Source organism: Poecilia mexicana, unplaced genomic scaffold, assembly GCF_051168715.1.
Source record: "Poecilia mexicana isolate PSO_F unplaced genomic scaffold, ASM5116871v1 scaffold_12, whole genome shotgun sequence".
Lineage (NCBI taxonomy): Eukaryota > Metazoa > Chordata > Actinopteri > Cyprinodontiformes > Poeciliidae > Poecilia > Poecilia mexicana.
Genome location: NW_028263381.1, coordinates 28,165,094 through 28,183,427, shown reverse-complemented (window position 1 = coordinate 28,183,427; position 18,334 = coordinate 28,165,094). Strand labels below are relative to the sequence as shown.

The 18,334-nt window shown below is 35.5% G+C and overlaps 1 long non-coding RNA gene across 1 annotated transcript; it reads left to right on the top strand.

Annotated features, from left to right (window-relative positions):
• The first annotated feature begins 9,812 nt into the window (after positions 1–9,812).
• LOC148156310 (uncharacterized) lies at positions 9,813–12,881 on the top strand. The gene is made up of 3 exons (XR_015764793.1): positions 9,813–9,910; positions 11,417–11,512; positions 12,808–12,881. It is a non-coding gene; the product is annotated as an uncharacterized LOC148156310 (long non-coding RNA).
• The last annotated feature ends 5,453 nt before the right edge of the window (positions 12,882–18,334 follow it).

Genomic DNA, 18,334 nt, shown 5'->3' with positions numbered 1-18,334 from the left:
ATGTAATCTCTCATTTTTTATGAACACAATTGAAGCAGTTTCAGTGGCACAAAGCACAGCAGGATTTAACATATATTACAGTAGAAATGTGTTTTTCCTCTGTATTATGGCTTCTTGCATCTGGTGACCACTGACTTTTTTTCCAGATTTTTGTGTGGTACAGACTGATAGTTTCATCTAGCAGGACACCACCACCCACTGATTCACTGTGTAGCTTGAACACCTCTGGATGAGACACTTTGAAAAACTAGGACTGCTTTACTTCTCAATTTATCATCTAATTCCTGTTCTATTATGGCTTATTTTCTATATCCACACACTCAAGATCAGATATATTTTGATGTTCAGTCAGTTCAAGAAAGTGTGGCAGTTTATACTCCCTCATTGAAAAAAAACAAAACAAAAAAAACATAAAATAATTAACAAATCACAAACTGGCTATGAAATGCTCATACATGCTTCTTTCTTTGCACCGTAACACTGAATAATTAGGCGTTGTACAACATACACAAACTCCTGATGTCCTTTGGAATGGACATTCAACTTTAAAAAAATCCTACGATTTCATGATAGAAAAAAAAATCTAAATATCTTCAAATACTATGACTGGAAATACTTAAAATTATACTGAAAGTATTTTATTTAGGCTGCTCTGAACATAAATTTCTATTTTTGATTGAAATAGATGCTTACTCCTCCCGTCTCTTGTTTTGATGCTTAGTATCAAGTTGAGAGTCTAAACTTCATTGTTTTTGTTTAATAAGAAACCAATCTGTAAGATCCATCTTTCAAATAAATTCCTTATTTTTTTTTATTGGTTTAATCCAAGAAAAATGTCATGTCCTTTCCAGTGGACAAGGGGTCTGAAGGAGTGAAAGTTTTACAACTGTGTATGAATTTTGGCGAACTCATCTTTGCTGAATTGTTATAATTCTGCTACAGTGAAAGGTTTTTCACCATGACTATTCTTTTTAAAGTCATAAATCCAAAAGGTTGCACATTTAAAAAAAAAAAGAAGTGCCAGGATGTAATTATATTTATATGTATAGCGAAATAATGAGCTGATCTAAGTCTTTATAATTATGTTCGGACCAGCAATGAATTTCTATAAGACAAAATGAAATATCTGGGTTTATTTGGGTTCATCAGAACCAAAATCTTGAGGTTCTCCTTTGCTGAGTGTCGCTGCAAACATCAGCAGAGAGTTGACCAGAGTTGCTGCTCACGTTCCGCCCACATTAGTGAGGAACAGAGCAGATAATGGAAAAGCTCACTTCTAACAGAACCACACATTAATTGGTTAATGTGTAAATTGCCAGTAGCTTTTAATTGTCTTTTGGTTTACTTCACTTTGTCATGAAGGTCCTGTTTAAGTGATGTCTTGATTAGGAGTAGGTGTGGCATTAAACAGTCCCAGGTTTGACAAGAGACAGTGAACTCAGGTGTGATGGACCACAGTTAGGTCGGTGTAGGTGGCAATTACTTTCACCAGGGCCATCTAGATTTAGATTTTTGTGCATTTTGTGTTTACTTGTGTTATCTATAAGTAAGTTGTTTTTATGTTCTGAAACACTGAAGTGTAACAAATTATGCAAAAAAAAAAAAAAAAATGAAATTAATCAGATAAGGGGCAAGGCTGGGTGGAAAGACTCCCAGAAGTTACTGGACAGAAGAAAATACTGCTGTTCTATTTAAAATGACTATTTTTTTTATATTATATACAGTGTTTAGGTTGTTTAGGTTCACTGTACCTGACCACATGGTCTGAATTTTTTAATGTACACATCAATGGACATGCAGATTGCCACAGAACTACAGTATATGTAAAGTAGCTTGAACATATAATTATTGTGCACTCCTAATACGATTCTTACTGTAAATTTCAATTACTGTAATTTATGCCAATTTCCGATTGTATGCTACTCCAATCTACAAAAATTGCATTGCATGTCTAAGCCAAGTCTAATGACTCAAGCAAGGAGAATAAAATCATAAACTTCTTTATAATATGCTTTGAAATTGATCAAAGAAATGTGTTTATGTTTGTGGTTAATTGGAGGGAAGAACTAAAATAAAACTAGATTTTAAAGGATTTGTTTTTAGATTGGATATTTTGTGAAATATTTTTTTCTTCTGAGTTTGATATTATTGTTCAGACAGACTTATGTGCTTTTACTGTAAACCAGTAACATTAAAAGGCAACGGACTGCTGTTTTTATTAGTAATGAACTTGCAATGCACATTTTCAATTTTAACAAATACAAATATTTAAACCATTTGATAAAATCCAGAATATTTTTAATTGTACATTTTTATTCTGTGTTGAAAACAAATTTGCTGATTAATAAAACTGACATTTAACTATTTTCCCCCTTTCCTTAAGAAAATATGTATTTAAAAAAATATATTTTCCAAGACATTTGTTAATATATTTTGTTTAACTTCTTCGGAGTTCAATAAATTTATTTTTACTGTCTTTTTTGATATGAAGTAATTTAAAATATTTGAAAAACATGTGCTATGTATAGTTAATAACTATTTTCTACAAAGCCCTGTCTGTGTGTGTGCAGGCGTGTGTGCGTGTGTGTATTTTGGAACAATATCATCCAGGAACTATTTTAATGAAAAGCACTTAGGTTAATTGGGAATCTTGTGCAAGATGAGACACAGTGTGACAAGCAAAACAGTGTCAGCTCTGAGTTCTGAAAACTTGCTCTTAGACCTTAGTCCAGTGCTTCAGTTCTTGTCCTCATGTACCATTGCCCTGCGATAACAACTAAACTCTACCCCACTCCTTTCCTGCCACTCATCACACTCAAAGATAGCAGAGAGCAAGAGGCAGGGTGTGAGCACCGCGTACATGAGGACTTTTGATAAATTCTGCCAGATCGAAGAATTTCAGGAAGCCAGAAATGCGTCAGAGGCTTGAGACACGGGAGGTGATGTCACTCCCTCTCCATTCATTCCATCCATTCGAAACTCAACTGCGCTCCTCCAGTTAAGCCATCAGCAAAATTTGTGCATGTGAAATTTGAAGCTTGTACATATAGACGTGCACACAGGTGTGCGTCTTAATTAGCCACTGAACTAGTAGCTTACAAACATTTCACTGATTTATCTAAAACTTCTGAGGCAGTCATGGATATAATTAACACTAAATCTACTGTCAACCACAATTAGTCAAAACTGGAACCTGGTGAAAAAACTAGCTTCCAAATTGTATTATAACAACAATCACTATCAAGATAGGCACAACTAATTTGCATTTGCATACTTAATCAAAATTAAATTTTTATTCATTGGATGTAAAAACTTGCTACAGTTTTTTCTGATAATTCTTCAAGTAATAAAGTAGGAAATATGATTATAGAGGACAAGGTAATGTTACACATTCTAGAAATACATGCAAACTCAGCGCAAAATAAAATCATAATCTAAATTGTAATAAAAAAGTGTCTGAACTGGTAACTTATTTACATAGTGTAAGTGAATCATTTCATAAGTAAATAATTGTAGTGATTTATGTAAGAGCACACCAGGAGGACCCGAAATCAGCCACGAGACAGGAGTGAGCAGGAAACTTAGGATCTTTATTAGCGTAAGCACACTGGTTAGACAGCTGTACAGGCTAGGAGATTGGGCATGGGGGCCGGGGGAGAAGCGCTGATGCAGGGCAGCGTACTCACAACGTAGCATCAGAGTAAGATCCAAGTTCTTGGTCAGCCGGGCCGAGGTCATACACAAAGGGGTAGAGAGCAGAGTCCGAGGGAGTAGGTGTGAATGGCGTAGAAGAACAGGCTAGGTCGAGATCCGGGTAGGCAAACAGCAGTCCGACAAGGGCAAGGCAAAAGGGGCAAATCCAGAGAACAAGAGCAAGGCAGTAACACAGAGGGCGTGAATAGAGAGCTAGAAACTACTTGCTGAGAGCGTTCGATAATCTGGCAGTGGGTAGGTTACTGAGGGAGGCTTAAGAAGGGAAGCAATCAGGGAGCGACACAGCCGCAGGGAATCAGGGAGATGAGGGACATGACATGGATGGTCTCAAAACAAAAACACCGGGCACATGACACCATTACAGATTTACTTATGAAATGATTAACAAATCTGTAGGGATTTATTGTTCCAGTATTTTCTAATACTATAATTTTATTGACACTTATCATGAAACATGGTCTCTCTTTCCATAAAGATAAGAGCACTGTACTTGTGCTGACAAGAAACCATCCTGCTGAATACTATCAATCAATCAATCAAGTTTATTTGTACAGCACATTTCAACAACAAGGCAGTTCAAAGTGCTTTACATCATAAAACAGTCATAAAACACAGGCAACAATTGAAAGATAACATTTTGTCTTGTGGTAGCATTGCACATCAGAACATTTATCAATGTTTCATTTATAATGTTTCAAAAACTTTATGTTATAAAACATCCTCCATTCAGGGACGAGTGAACATCCAGGTCAAGATGGAGGGAGAAAATGTGGACAGAACCAGTTTTTAGATATTAAAAGCTGTCAGGATCTGAGTTGGTCACATCTCACAATAATTACTGTGTGAGTTTTTGATGTAAATTTAAAGATACAGCCTGGTATGGCTGTGTTGGTATTCATTACATTGTTTTAGAATTTTTTTAAGTAAGAATACCTAAAAGTAAAATACTTTAAAAGAATGTGTTTACTTCACTGTTTATTTCTTTTTTCCATATACATATTTTACATACTATGAGAGACTTTCAAGTCCAATAATTTCATTTCATTATTGATGTTCCATTCTTACTGGAACACAAGCAAATTAAAGTTAAATGCATTATTTTGTCTCCTGAAACTGCAGCCTCTATACTTTCTGGAAGATATGGGAAACAATGACCCACTATGCACGTTTTAACAAGATATTACACACTAAGTCCTTAACGAAATAGAATATAGTTTATTAACCATCCTATATTTGGCAATCAAAAAGAACATTAAGACAATACAAAGTAGAAAATAATGACACAAGGTTAGTGCAGAATAATACAATTTGAAGTGAACTAAAAGGAAAATGAATACTTAGGAGGAGAATATAGAAGACAAACCTGTAAGAAGTTTGTTACTGCAATTTTGAGCTTAACTGTGGTTTATAGGCTTACAATCATCAATGATTCTCCTACTGCAAGATTTATGACAAGAAATGTTCTTGGATTTAGATTTCAAGGCCAAAGTTCTTACTTGTACAGCTCTGATGCTGTTAAATATTAACTTTTCTCATTTGCAGACATTTTGTGACTGTTGGAACCGACTGAACATAAATCTTAAGACCTCATACAGTTCAGATGTTTTCCTTTTTCATAGAAATTGTTATGTTAGTCATCTATAACTGTGTTTTTGCAAGAAGAAAGAGAAAAATATTGAAGCAAGATGTCGAGTTTGAAGTAAGATAAAATAGAAACCTGAAGATAAACTAGAAACCTGCTGAAAAGTCAGGAGATCTAAAAGAAAATGTCTCAGGAAGAAGATGGGATCATGTCAGGTAGCAGGTAAGTGAAGCATTTTTGTTTTCATTCTCATCTTTTCTGAAAATCTTCCTCAAGAGAAAAAAGTGATATGGTAAACTGATCGTTTGGATTTTCCAAAATTTTATTTGAATTGTAGAATGAATGCAAAGTGTGTAGAATATAGGTGAATAGAATGACAAGCTTAGTTGTAAGGTATTTACTTTTAATTGTGTGAGCCCTCATTTAAAGGAAAGATTTTGGTCAAGTATGAACAATGTAAATGGAGGAAAGTCTTACTGTAATATTGTCATATCTTAAAACTTAAAGACGGTTTAGTTCTAGGACTACTTGGCAAAGGAATTCCATCCTTTGAATCTGCAAACTATGCTTCCATATGCAGCAACTTGCCTAAAAGTAGTTTTAAATTACACATAATTTTATTAGTATTAAGATTGGGAACTCCTCTCCCACCCCAGCCACAAATTCTACATTTTGTTTGTAGACAGTGTGTGACACTAGTTCAAAAAGTACTGAAAAGGATTAGGGGCACTAAAAAAAAAAGAAAAAAAAAAAAAGAATTCTGACATCAGAATTCAGTTTTTTTTTGTATGTGGGTATTCTCTCAACAATTAGTGTTTATCTGTACATCTGTGAGAACTTTATTATTTTTTGATACAAGAGCAGTAGTGTTATCTTTTATATTGAATAATGGTTGTGTAACACAGGACCTAACAGAATGCTTTGAAAGTTGGGTCATTCTAATGACCATGTTTTTCAAATTAACAATGAAATGTTTCATCTTTGCAAATCCATAGCCTTATATCTTGCCTTCAATATGTATTTTGCTGAAAAGTCAATATTTACATGTGGCTTGGTTGCAGTGACTAAATAAGACTGATCAGCTAATTTTATTGAGAAAAATATTTCATTTTACAGGACGATATTTAACCACAAGGTAAAGTATTTAGAGATATGAAAATGATGAAAACAGAATTCAAGAAACTGCCACAAATAAACTCAGTCACATGACAGAAAGCCATTTATTTGTTATTTCAAACATTAATTAAAAATAGTTAAAGATACACATTTAATCATTATACATGGTCTCTTACACTTAATGAGACAATAACATGTTACAGGGCATGGTTCTGCTCCATAGGTGCAAGTCAAGTAATACAGGTCAAATTATGTTGGATATCTGTTTCTTATTTTAGTTCTGTCCGATTAAGAGCTTTACATAAGTCAGCTAACATAGCATCAATTTGGTTATGAGCTTATTAATTTACATAAAAAGCTGCTAAACTATCTTAAAATCATTACAGAGCTGAAATACAAAATGTGATGGATCTTCACATGGGTGATAATTATTACAGCTTCCCTTTATTTTAATAGCATTAAGCATTCCCCAAAAGATATAACAACTTCAAATATTTGCAGAGATACACGTTTGTAGAAATGCTCTGTAGTTTCAAAATGTTAACTTAATTTGTGGTGACCAAGTCCAGTCCTCCAGAGCTACAACCCTCCAACTTTAATTTGGATTCCCACTCCAGCACAGCTAAATTAGAAAACTGCATCCCTTCATTAAGTCATGCTCCTCTATAGAGTTATGGCAAGAAGGTCTTCATTTGCTTCAAATATGTTGGCAGAATGTTGCGTCTAAAAATTGTAGGAATACTAGAAGCTATTTAGGGTTGGACTTGTCCCTGAGTCAATGCATGAGCGGTTTGCTGAAACATACGAAACTTGCATAGCTTTAGTTAAAAAAATCAAGTTCAATGGACAGGTGAAAGGTTACCATTTGCAACATCTGCATTTCAACATAAATTAGTGTTGTCACAGGATAGGATGCATAATCACACTGGTTGACCAACAAAGTTTGGAAGTGAGATGAGCACAATATAATCCAATGACTGTGTTCTAAAATTGCAAGTAATTTGGTACAAAAATAAAGAACTAAAGTCTGATCAAACTGTAGTTCGGTTTGATCAGAGCATCCAAATTTGACATTGTAGGAATTGTCTTTCATTTTTACAGGGGATCTCTCTGCAGAAGTCCTTGTTTTCTTTAGAGCGGTTGTTTGCTTTTGAAAAAAATTGCAGACGGCAACTCAGTCTCCGTGGGAGGGGATGTAATGTGGCAGTTTTGTCATCCATCAGCGCTATGACATCACATTCAATCTGCAAAAAGATAGAAAGAATAATTATTTTCTTCAATGCTCTGTAGAACAATAATAAAATCACCCAAAATAATGTACCTTTAGGAAACATTGTGTGGAACAACAATGGGGTCATTTTGTTATTTTCTTTATTTATCTATTTCCTTGCTTATTTATTTACATCCATCCATCTATCACAACATTCTGCATTTCTATTGGTTGTGCAGACATCGCATCACATCACCCTCTGGTCAAAGATCAAGGTGGGAGTGATCCTAACCAGGACTTTTTATTTTACAAATAACTTTGAACATTAGTTTTGATTCAGTGAATTTCATCTGCAGCCTATAACATTTCCACACCTGGATGATAACTGTACTATTTGCACAGGGTATGATGAAATTTCAATCTTGAGATGACACGTATCATAGAGTGCAAGAAAATTATTTTGTGATTATGAAACAGTTTTCATCTTTTTCCCATGTTCTACCACTAACATAGTAATGCACATCAGTTGGTATTAGCGAAACGATGAGGACGTCCTACGATCAGAACACCTGAGAAACCTTTCTCTCTTTCGCTGAAGTAAAAGTTATCGAAATGCCAATCATATTGGTTGCTATATCTGTAATATAGCCTATGCTATAAATTTTCCTCAGAAAATTTTCAAATAAACAAGCAATAAAATAAAACAAAACTACCCCATCAGGGATAATTACGACAAACAACAACTGTTTACCTTTATTAAAGCCGTGTGATGTAACATTGCAAGACATGTTTATTCCTCCGTCAGTGTAAGCTAAAAACATGCTAACAACTAGCTGTAGCCATTACATTAGATGGATAGTTTAACTTTAGACATTAAACTATCCATTTTGTATTACTCACATTTTGTTCTTTAATTAATGAAATAGCATCTTTGAAGACCCCTCGGACACAGAAATGATTACTTAAACAGAACATGTTCCTGTAGATAGTTCGTTGTGCTCCTGCACAACTAGCATCTAGGTCAGGGGTCCCCAAACTTTTTCCTGTGAGGGCCACATAACTTTTCCCTTCTCTGGTGGGGGGCCGGAGTCAGTTTGTAACAGAAAAGGTGTGATGATTGTAGGAGTGCCTAAATGTAAAAATGTATTGTTTTCCAGAAACCACAATCAAATAACCCTCTCTGGGTTCTTCACAGAAAAAATCCAGGAAGGATTATAGTCCGTATTTTCTTAACTATGAGCCGCACCGAACTATAAACCACAACTCCAAAGTTTTTTTTTTTTTTTTTTAATCAGTAAACATAAACATATAAGCCTCAGATATCTCTGCCACTCTACAGGCTTTCCACAGCGATGCAGCTGCAGCAGAGGGGGGCAGACACCCAAAATTTTAGTCATAACAGGTCAATTGAATATCACATTTATTACGTTGAAAAATAAAAGTTGCCAAGTTTAGATTTAACTGAACTGATTACGGTAGTTTCCAAACGGTAACTGTAACAGTAAAAGTGCTGATCTTTCGTGTCTGCTACTAGCATATGCTAAATGAAAATGGGTGCTTTCTTCTTCTTCTTCTCTTTCTTTAGATTTCAACAGCAGCTTGCATCCATTATTGTTGCACTACTGCCATCTACTGGATCCTAATGTCTATACCTCAAATTCTCATAATGATCCCAGTAGTATTTAAAAAACTGTTAAATAGCATTTCCCCTCAATCCTATTTAACTGATAACATTCTCAAATTTCAATTCCCTATTAAAACCTAATTCTGTTTTAATGGGCGCTTTCTTCTTTTATTTCCAATTTTGACTTCCAATCATTCACTTTGTAATGGTCTCGCTATGGTGTCTTGTACCAAAACTAACCATAATAATATAATAATAGCTACCTTCTCGGCATCGAGCCGCACGATTTGATACCACTTTTGTGGGGGTACACGCAGCGGTACGAGCCGCATTAACGGTAATGGAAGAAAAATAAAGATATAAAGAGACATTCTATTGGGTGTAGAACAATAGGTGCCTGCCATGCAATGCAAAGCAGGTCAGTCACTGCCTCCATGCATTGCTTATGGCAGGCCCCAATTAGGGATGCTGCGATCAGGTTTTTTGCTGCCAATTACAATTAAGGGGAAAACTGATTTTGATTTGCTGGAGCTTGTTATATAAAAACATTTTGCTGTTTGTCTTCTAGCTTACCTCGACCCTATACTACAAACTCTTCTTCAGTGAGTTTGAAAAGTGACATATCCAAGGGTGAACCTTTGAATTTTGGCAGTGAAGATCAAAGGTAAGACACTTTGGTAATATTTCATGTATTTTCTTAGAAAAACACAATAAAAAGCAGTACAAAGTACAATAGTTATGGTGGCAGTGAATTCTACTCAAAACAGTTCATAGCTTTTCAGACTTTTGAAAATTATTTGAATGCAAAGAGCATTATGTTCTTCATGAAATAACCAAAAACAGAACAATGGAAAAGATAACAAGACATAGTTTAAATAAATATCAAGCAGAAAGCTTCAATTTGAAAGTTATTCCCTGTTCTTTATGAGTTTATATGAACACTTTAAATAATATAACATACATGAAACAACTTGCACTTATATTTTCTTTGAAGATAGAATTACGGTATTTTTTATTTTAATGTAAAATGATCTTCTTGGCACGTTTTACAGAAAGAAATTGACAGATTTAAGAATTTTTAGTATTACAGAATAAGGTTGCTGAATAATAGGTGGTTTTTGTTTCATTTTGTCCATTCTGCTGTCTTTCAAAGGAAAGTCTTTCACCCAGAACCTTACTTTCCCAGCTGTTTTTGTTGTTGGTTTTGTTAAACGCTGCATAAATGTACTTATGTTAGTAAATTTTCAGGCCGAGGATCACTTAACCCAGAGGTTCCCAAACTGTGGGGCACACCCCCTAGGGGGGGGGCACCGTGTCATTGCAGGGGAGGCGCGGGAAGCCGTCTGGATGAAAAAAAAACAACAAAAAAAACATGAACACTGTATGCTCTGGGTTTTTACCTTAGAATGGCCAACTCTCTGTTATTCCTATGTCAATCTGATACAGTAGAGGCTTCCACTCTTCCCATATTTGTGTCCTCTGTCACTTTTATCAGCAGTTAAAACTGTTTAATTAGTTGTTAACATGTTGTAACCTGTTTTTCCGAGCCGCCTTTAAACGCAACATGAGCGCTACGACGCTCGCGCTGGTTTTCACCTGTGAAGGAGACCTGCTGCTGCTGTGCGGAGCTACGTAGGTTTGTGTTAGAATCACAGCAGCAAACCAGCAAAACGCAAAGAACTTTTCACAGTTTTTCCCTCCAAACTAACCGACTGAGTTGAGTAAAGCTGCTGGATGCAGGTAATGTTAGCTAAAAGATGACTAGCTAATATCAATACAGAACCTTAAGCTTAACAAGTACCTTGTAGGCTACCGATGTTGGTGTCTATTTTCAGCTACGTACATTCATTTTGCCCCCAAAAAAGTCGATGCCCCCCCCCTCACACGCGTCTTTTCAACCAGACAGCCATTTGTAATCCATAGGGGGGGGGTGCAGAAAATGTTTGGAAACCACTGGGGGGGCGCAGAACAAAAAGTTTGGGAACCACTGACTTAACCCATCTAACAAACACTCTTGAACCACTTCATTTGAAATTGCTCCGCAATAACACAACATGTTAATTAGGGATGCTGCGATCAGGTTTTTTGCTGCCAATTACAATTAAGGGGAAAACTGATTTTGATTTGCTGGAGCTTGTTATATAAAAACATTTTGCTGTTTGTCTTCTAGCTTACCTCGACCCTATACTACAAACTCTTCTTCAGTGAGTTTGAAAAGTGACATATCCAAGGGTGAACCTTTGAATTTTGGCAGTGAAGATCAAAGGTAAGACACTTTGGTAATATTTCATGTATTTTCTTAGAAAAACACAATATAAAGCAGTACAACGTACAATAGTTATGGTGGCATAGCAGTGAATTCTACTCAAAACAGTTCATAGCTTTTCAGACTTTTGAAAATTATTTTAATGCAAAGAGCATTATGTTCTTCATGAAATAACCAAAAACAGAACAATGGAAAAGATAACAAGACATAGTTTAAATAAATATCAAGCAGATAGCTTCAATTTGAAAGTTATTCCCTGTTCTTTATGAGTTTATATGAACACTTTAAATAATGTAACATACATGAAACAACTTGCACTTATATTTTCTTTGAAGATAGAATTACGGTATTTTTTATTTTAATGTAAAATGATCTTCTTGGCACGTTAAAAGGAAGAAATTTCCCAGCTGTTTTTGTTGTTGGTTTTATTAAACACTACCCAATACTTATCTTAGTAAATTTTCAGGCCGAGGATCACTTAACCCATCTAACAAACATTCACGGACCACTTCATTTGAAATTGCCCCAACAATAACACAACATGTTAATTATGGATGCTGCGATCAGGTTTTTTGCTGCCGATTACGATACCGATCAGTCATGAGGAGGCCGATCACCGATCTCTGCCAATCACCTGGATTGGCGGTTAATTTTTAGCTTTACGTGATCTGGCAAAATGGAAAAATGATCTGGCAATAAATTCACCTAATTTAGACATAAATTACAAAATATTTGCAGGTACAAGACAACAGCAGTCAATAGGACAACTGAAAAACCTGCAGTCAGTAAAATAATACTTAACAGTAGGTCCTCATAAATTATACATAAGTCAAATAAATCTCACAATCTCACATTATCAAATAATGTTAAGAAAAAATAAATATTCGTTCAGCGTCAAATGCAGGTTACATCAAAATAAACAATCCTGAGTTACTGAATCAAAACTTCCTGAGAGCTTGGCTAGCTGATTAATGCTGGTTCTGATTGGCTGGTTGTGATTGAGAAAAATAATTATGCAGAACACAGAGAGGAGGCATCAATTATTATTATTTTTTTCCAGAGATTATCTATCTCATGTTATTACATAGCAACGTTTTAATACATATGTAAAATCTATTTTTGTTTAAGTTAGAAAGAAGCTTATGTACAGATAATCAAATAATAATAGAACTAAATTATTCCTTTTATTGGAAATATGTACCACCATGATTTGGTTTTAGAAACAGGTCTGGCACAAGGATCCAATATTCTGATCAAAAGACATAAAAGAAGCAATTTTTTTGTTTGTGTTTTAGCTCAGAGGATGACAACGGACCAGAGCCTTCTGGACCAACTGGTGTTTATATGTCTGACAGTGGGTCAAGGTAAGATATGTAAGAAAAGTATTCACAGACTAAAGGTTAATTTGATACACAAAAACTCTTTGCTGCCAGAAGATTAACATATTTCAAATGTAACAAACTGATGGTGACAAAGTGACTCCAAGTGGGATGAGATCTATAAACCATGTTGTTCTGTAGGAAGTGTTTAGATGGATCACTTTGTGTCTTTTTTATAGGGAAGATTAACTGTCAATCAGTACAAAGCTGATGTGAGTCGTCACTTCAGTTTCTGTTTCTTGCACTAAAAAAAATATCAAAATCATTGCTTAAACAATTTGAGCCTCAATAATATGAATGAATTATTGAAGCTTGTCAATAAATTGCCACAGAAGTGCATAATAATGAATAGATTTTTTAAAAATATTTCTTTACTTTCATATGGCAAAGTTATGAACCCTACTGATATAAAAAGTAAGCGTACTTAATAGGTCAGCAGGTATTTTTATATCTAAGTTCCCCTTTGGGGACTACGGGAGTGCCGGCGCTCCCGTTTGTATGTATGTTTTTCAAATGCCGGTAGAATTCGAACCACGTAAGGTAGAGCAATAATTTTTTTTTGCATATAAAACCGTAAGAATGACACTTACTTTTCCGACATTCCACATGTGCCAGAGCGCTGCATGGCGGCACAGACGAGTTCACAGATTTATAGTAAACAGAGGAACCATACGTGCTAGGCAATCCATACGCAATATCCACCAATATGATATGTAGATCTGCGCCTTCACTTCCTGGTTTGGATCTCCCATTCTCACGTCGATAGCATAAGATATCGTGAACCTTTGAATTTTGGCAGTGAAGATCAAAGGTAAGACACTTTGGTAATATTTCATGTATTTTCTTAGAAAAACACATTAAAAAGCAGTACAAAGTACAATAGTTATGGTGGCATAGCAGTGAATTCTACTCAAAACAGTTCATAGCTTTTCAGACTTTTGAAAATTATTTGAATGCAAAGAGCATTATGTTCTTCATGAAATAACCAAAAACAGAACAATGGAAAAGATAACAAGACATAGTTTAAATAAATATCAAGCAGAAAGCTTCAATTTGAAAGTTATTCCCTGTTCTTTATGAGTTTATATGAACACTTTAAATAATGTAACATACATGAAACAACTTGCACTTATATTTTCTTTGAAGATAGAATTACGGTATTTTTTATTTTAATGTAAAATGATCTTCTTGGCACGTTTTACAGAAAGAAATTGACAGATTTAAGAATTTTTAGTATTACAGAATAAAGTTGCTGAATAATAGGTGGTTTTTGTTTCATTTTGTCCATTCTGCTGTCTTTCAAAGGAAAGTCTTTCACCCAGAACCTTACTTTCCCAGCTGTTTTTGTTGTTGGTTTTGTTAAACGCTGCATAAATTTACTTATGTTAGTAAATTTTCAGGCCGAGGATCACTTAACCCAGAGGTTCCCAAACTGTGGGGCGCGCCCCCTAGGTGGGGCGCCGTGTCATTGCAGGGGGGGTGCGGGAAGCCGTCTGGATGAAAAAAAACCCCCAAAAAAACATGAACACTGTATGCTGTGGGTTTTTACCTTAGAATGGCCAACTCTCTGTTATTCCTATGTCAATCTGATACAGTAGAGGCTTCCACTCTTCCCATATTTGTGTCCTCTGTCACTTTTATCAGCAGTTAAAACTGTTTAATCCGTTGTTAACATGTTGTAACCTGTTTTTCCGAGCCGCCTTTAAACGCAACATGAGCGCTACGACGCTCGCGCTGGGTTTCCACCTGTGAAGGAGACCTGCTGCTGCTGTGCGGAGCTACGTAGGTTTGTGTTAGAATCATGACAGCAAACCAGCAAAACGCAAATAACTTTTCACAGTTTTTCCCTCCAAACTAACCGACTGAGTTGAGTAAAGCTGTTGGATGCAGGTAATGTTAGCTAAAGGATGACTAGCTAATATCAATACAGAACCTTAAGCTTAACAAGTACCTTGTAGGCTACCGATGTTGGTGTCTATTTTCAGCTACGTACATTCATTTTGCCCCCAAAAAAGGCGATGTCCCCCCTCCCCGTCACACGCGTCTTTTCAACCAGACAGCCATTTGTAATCCAAAAGGATGGCGCAGAGAATGTTTGGAAACCACTGGGGGGGCGCAGAACAAAAAGTTTGGGAACCACTGACTTAACCCATCTAACAAACACTCTTGAACCACTTCATTTGAAATTGCTCCGCAATAACACAACATGTTAATTAGGGATGCTGCGATCACGTTTTTTGCTGCCAATTACAATTAAGGGGAAAACTGATTTTGATTTGCTGGAGCTTGTTATATAAAAACATTTTGCTGTTTGTCTTCTAGCTTACCTCGACCCTATACTACAAACTCTTCTTCAGTGAGTTTGAAAAGTGACATATCCAAGGGTGAACCTTTGAATTTTGGCAGTGAAGATCAAAGGTAAGACACTTTGGTAATATTTCATGTATTTTCTTAGAAAAACACAATAAAAAGCAGTACAAAGTACAATAGTTATGGTGGCATAGCAGTGAATTCTACTCAAAACAGTTCATAGCTTTTCAGACTTTTGAAAATTATTTTAATGCAAAGAGCATTATGTTCTTCATGAAATAACCAAAAACAGAACAATGGAAAAGATAACAAGACATAGTTTAAATAAATATCAAGCAGAAAGCTTCAATTTGAAAGTTATTCCCTGTTCTTTACGAGTTTATATGAACACTTTAAATAATGTAACATACATGAAACAACTTGCACTTATATTTTCTTTGAAGATAGAATTACGGTATTTTTTATTTTAATGTAAAATGATCTTCTTGGCACGTTTTACAGAAAGAAATTGACAGATTTAAGAATTTTTAGTATTACAGAATAAAGTTGCTGAATAATAGGTGGTTTTTGTTTCATTTTGTCCATTCTGCTGTCTTTCAAAGGAAAGTCTTTCACCCAGAACCTTACTTTCCCAGCTGTTTTTGTTGTTGGTTTTGTTAAACGCTGCATAAATGTACTTATGTTAGTAAATTTTCAGGCCGAGGATCACTTAACCCAGAGGTTCCCAAACTGTGGGGCACACCCCCTAGGGGGGGGGCACCGTGTCATTGCAGGGGGGGCGCGGGAAGCCGTCTGGATGAAAAAAAAACAAAAAAAAACATGAACACTGTATGCTCTGGGTTTTTACCTTAGAATGGCCAACTCTCTGTTATTCCTATGTCAATCTGATACAGTAGAGGCTTCCACTCTTCCCATATTTGTGTCCTCTGTCACTTTTATCAGCAGTTAAAACTGTTTAATTAGTTGTTAACATGTTGTAACCTGTTTTTCCGAGCCGCCTTTAAACGCAACATGAGCGCTACGACGCTCGCGCTGGTTTCCACCTGTGAAGGAGACCTGCTGCTGCTGTGCGGAGCTACGTAGGTTTGTGTTAGAATCACAGCAGCAAACCAGCAAAACGCAAAGAACTTTTCACAGTTTTTCCCTCCAAACTAACCGACTGAGTTGAGTAAAGCTGCTGGATGCAGGTAATGTTAGCTAAAAGATGACTAGCTAATATCAATACAGAACCTTAAGCTTAACAAGTACCTTGTAGGCTACCGATGTTGGTGTCTATTTTCAGCTACGTACATTCATTTTGCCCCCAAAAAAGTCGATGCCCCCCCCCTCACACGCGTCTTTTCAACCAGACAGCCATTTGTAATCCATAGGGGGGGGGGTGCAGAAAAAGTTTGGGAACCACTGACTTAACCCATCTAACAAACACTCTTGAACCACTTCATTTGAAATTGCTCCGCAATAACACAACATGTTAATTAGGGATGCTGCGATCAGGTTTTTTGCTGCCAATTACAATTAAGGGGAAAACTGATTTTGATTTGCTGGAGCTTGTTATATAAAAACATTTTGCTGTTTGTCTTCTAGCTTACCTCGACCCTATACTACAAACTCTTCTTCAGTGAGTTTGAAAAGTGACATATCCAAGGGTGAACCTTTGAATTTTGGCAGTGAAGATCAAAGGTAAGACACTTTGGTAATATTTCATGTATTTTCTTAGAAAAACACAATAAAAAGCAGTACAAAGTACAATAGTTATGGTGGCATAGCAGTGAATTCTACTCAAAACAGTTCATAGCTTTTCAGACTTTTGAAAATTATTTTAATGCAAAGAGCATTATGTTCTTCATGAAATAACCAAAAACAGAACAATGGAAAAGATAACAAGACATAGTTTAAATAAATATCAAGCAGATAGCTTCAATTTGAAAGTTATTCCCTGTTCTTTATGAGTTTATATGAACACTTTAAATAATGTAACATACATGAAACAACTTGCACTTATATTTTCTTTGAAGATAGAATTACGGTATTTTTTATTTTAATGTAAAATGATCTTCTTGGCACGTTAAAAGGAAGAAATTTCCCAGCTGTTTTTGTTGTTGGTTTTATTAAACACTACCCAATACTTATCTTAGTAAATTTTCAGGCCGAGGATCACTTAACCCATCTAACAAACATTCACGGACCACTTCATTTGAAATTGCCCCAACAATAACACAACATGTTAATTATGGATGCTGCGATCAGGTTTTTTGCTGCCGATTACGATACCGATCAGTCATGAGGAGGCCGATCACCGATCTCTGCCAATCACCTGGATTGGCTGTTAATTTTTAGCTTTACGTGATCTGGCAAAATGGAAAAATGATCTGGCAATAAATTCACCTAATTTAGACATAAATTACAAAATATTTGCAGGTACAAGACAACAGCAGTCAATAGGACAACTGAAAAACCTGCAGTCAGTAAAATAATACTTAACAGTAGGTCCTCATAAATTATACATAAGTCAAATAAATCTCACAATCTCACATTATCAAATAATGTTAAGAAAAAATAAATATTCGTTCAGCGTCAAATGCAGGTTACATCAAAATAAACAATCCTGAGTTACTGAATCAAAACTTCCTGAGAGCTTGGCTAGCTGATTAATGCTGGTTCTGATTGGCTGGTTGTGATTGAGAAAAATAATTATGCAGAACACAGAGAGGAGGCATCAATTATTATTATTTTTTTCCAGAGATTATCTATCTCATGTTATTACATAGCAACGTTTTAATACATATGTAAAATCTATTTTTGTTTAAGTTAGAAAGAAGCTTATGTACAGATAATCAAATAATAATAGAACTAAATTATTCCTTTTATTGAAAATATGTACCACCATGATTTGGTTTTAGAAACAGGTCTGGCACAAGGATCCAATATTCTGATCAAAAGACATAAAAGAAGCAATTTTTTTGTTTGTGTTTTAGCTCAGAGGATGACAACGGACCAGAGCCTCCTGGACCAACTGGTGTTTATATGTCTGACAATGGGTCAAGGTAAGATATGTAAGAAAAGTATTCACAGACTAAAGGTTAATTTGATACACAAAAACTCTTTGCTGCCAGAAGATTAACATATTTCAAAT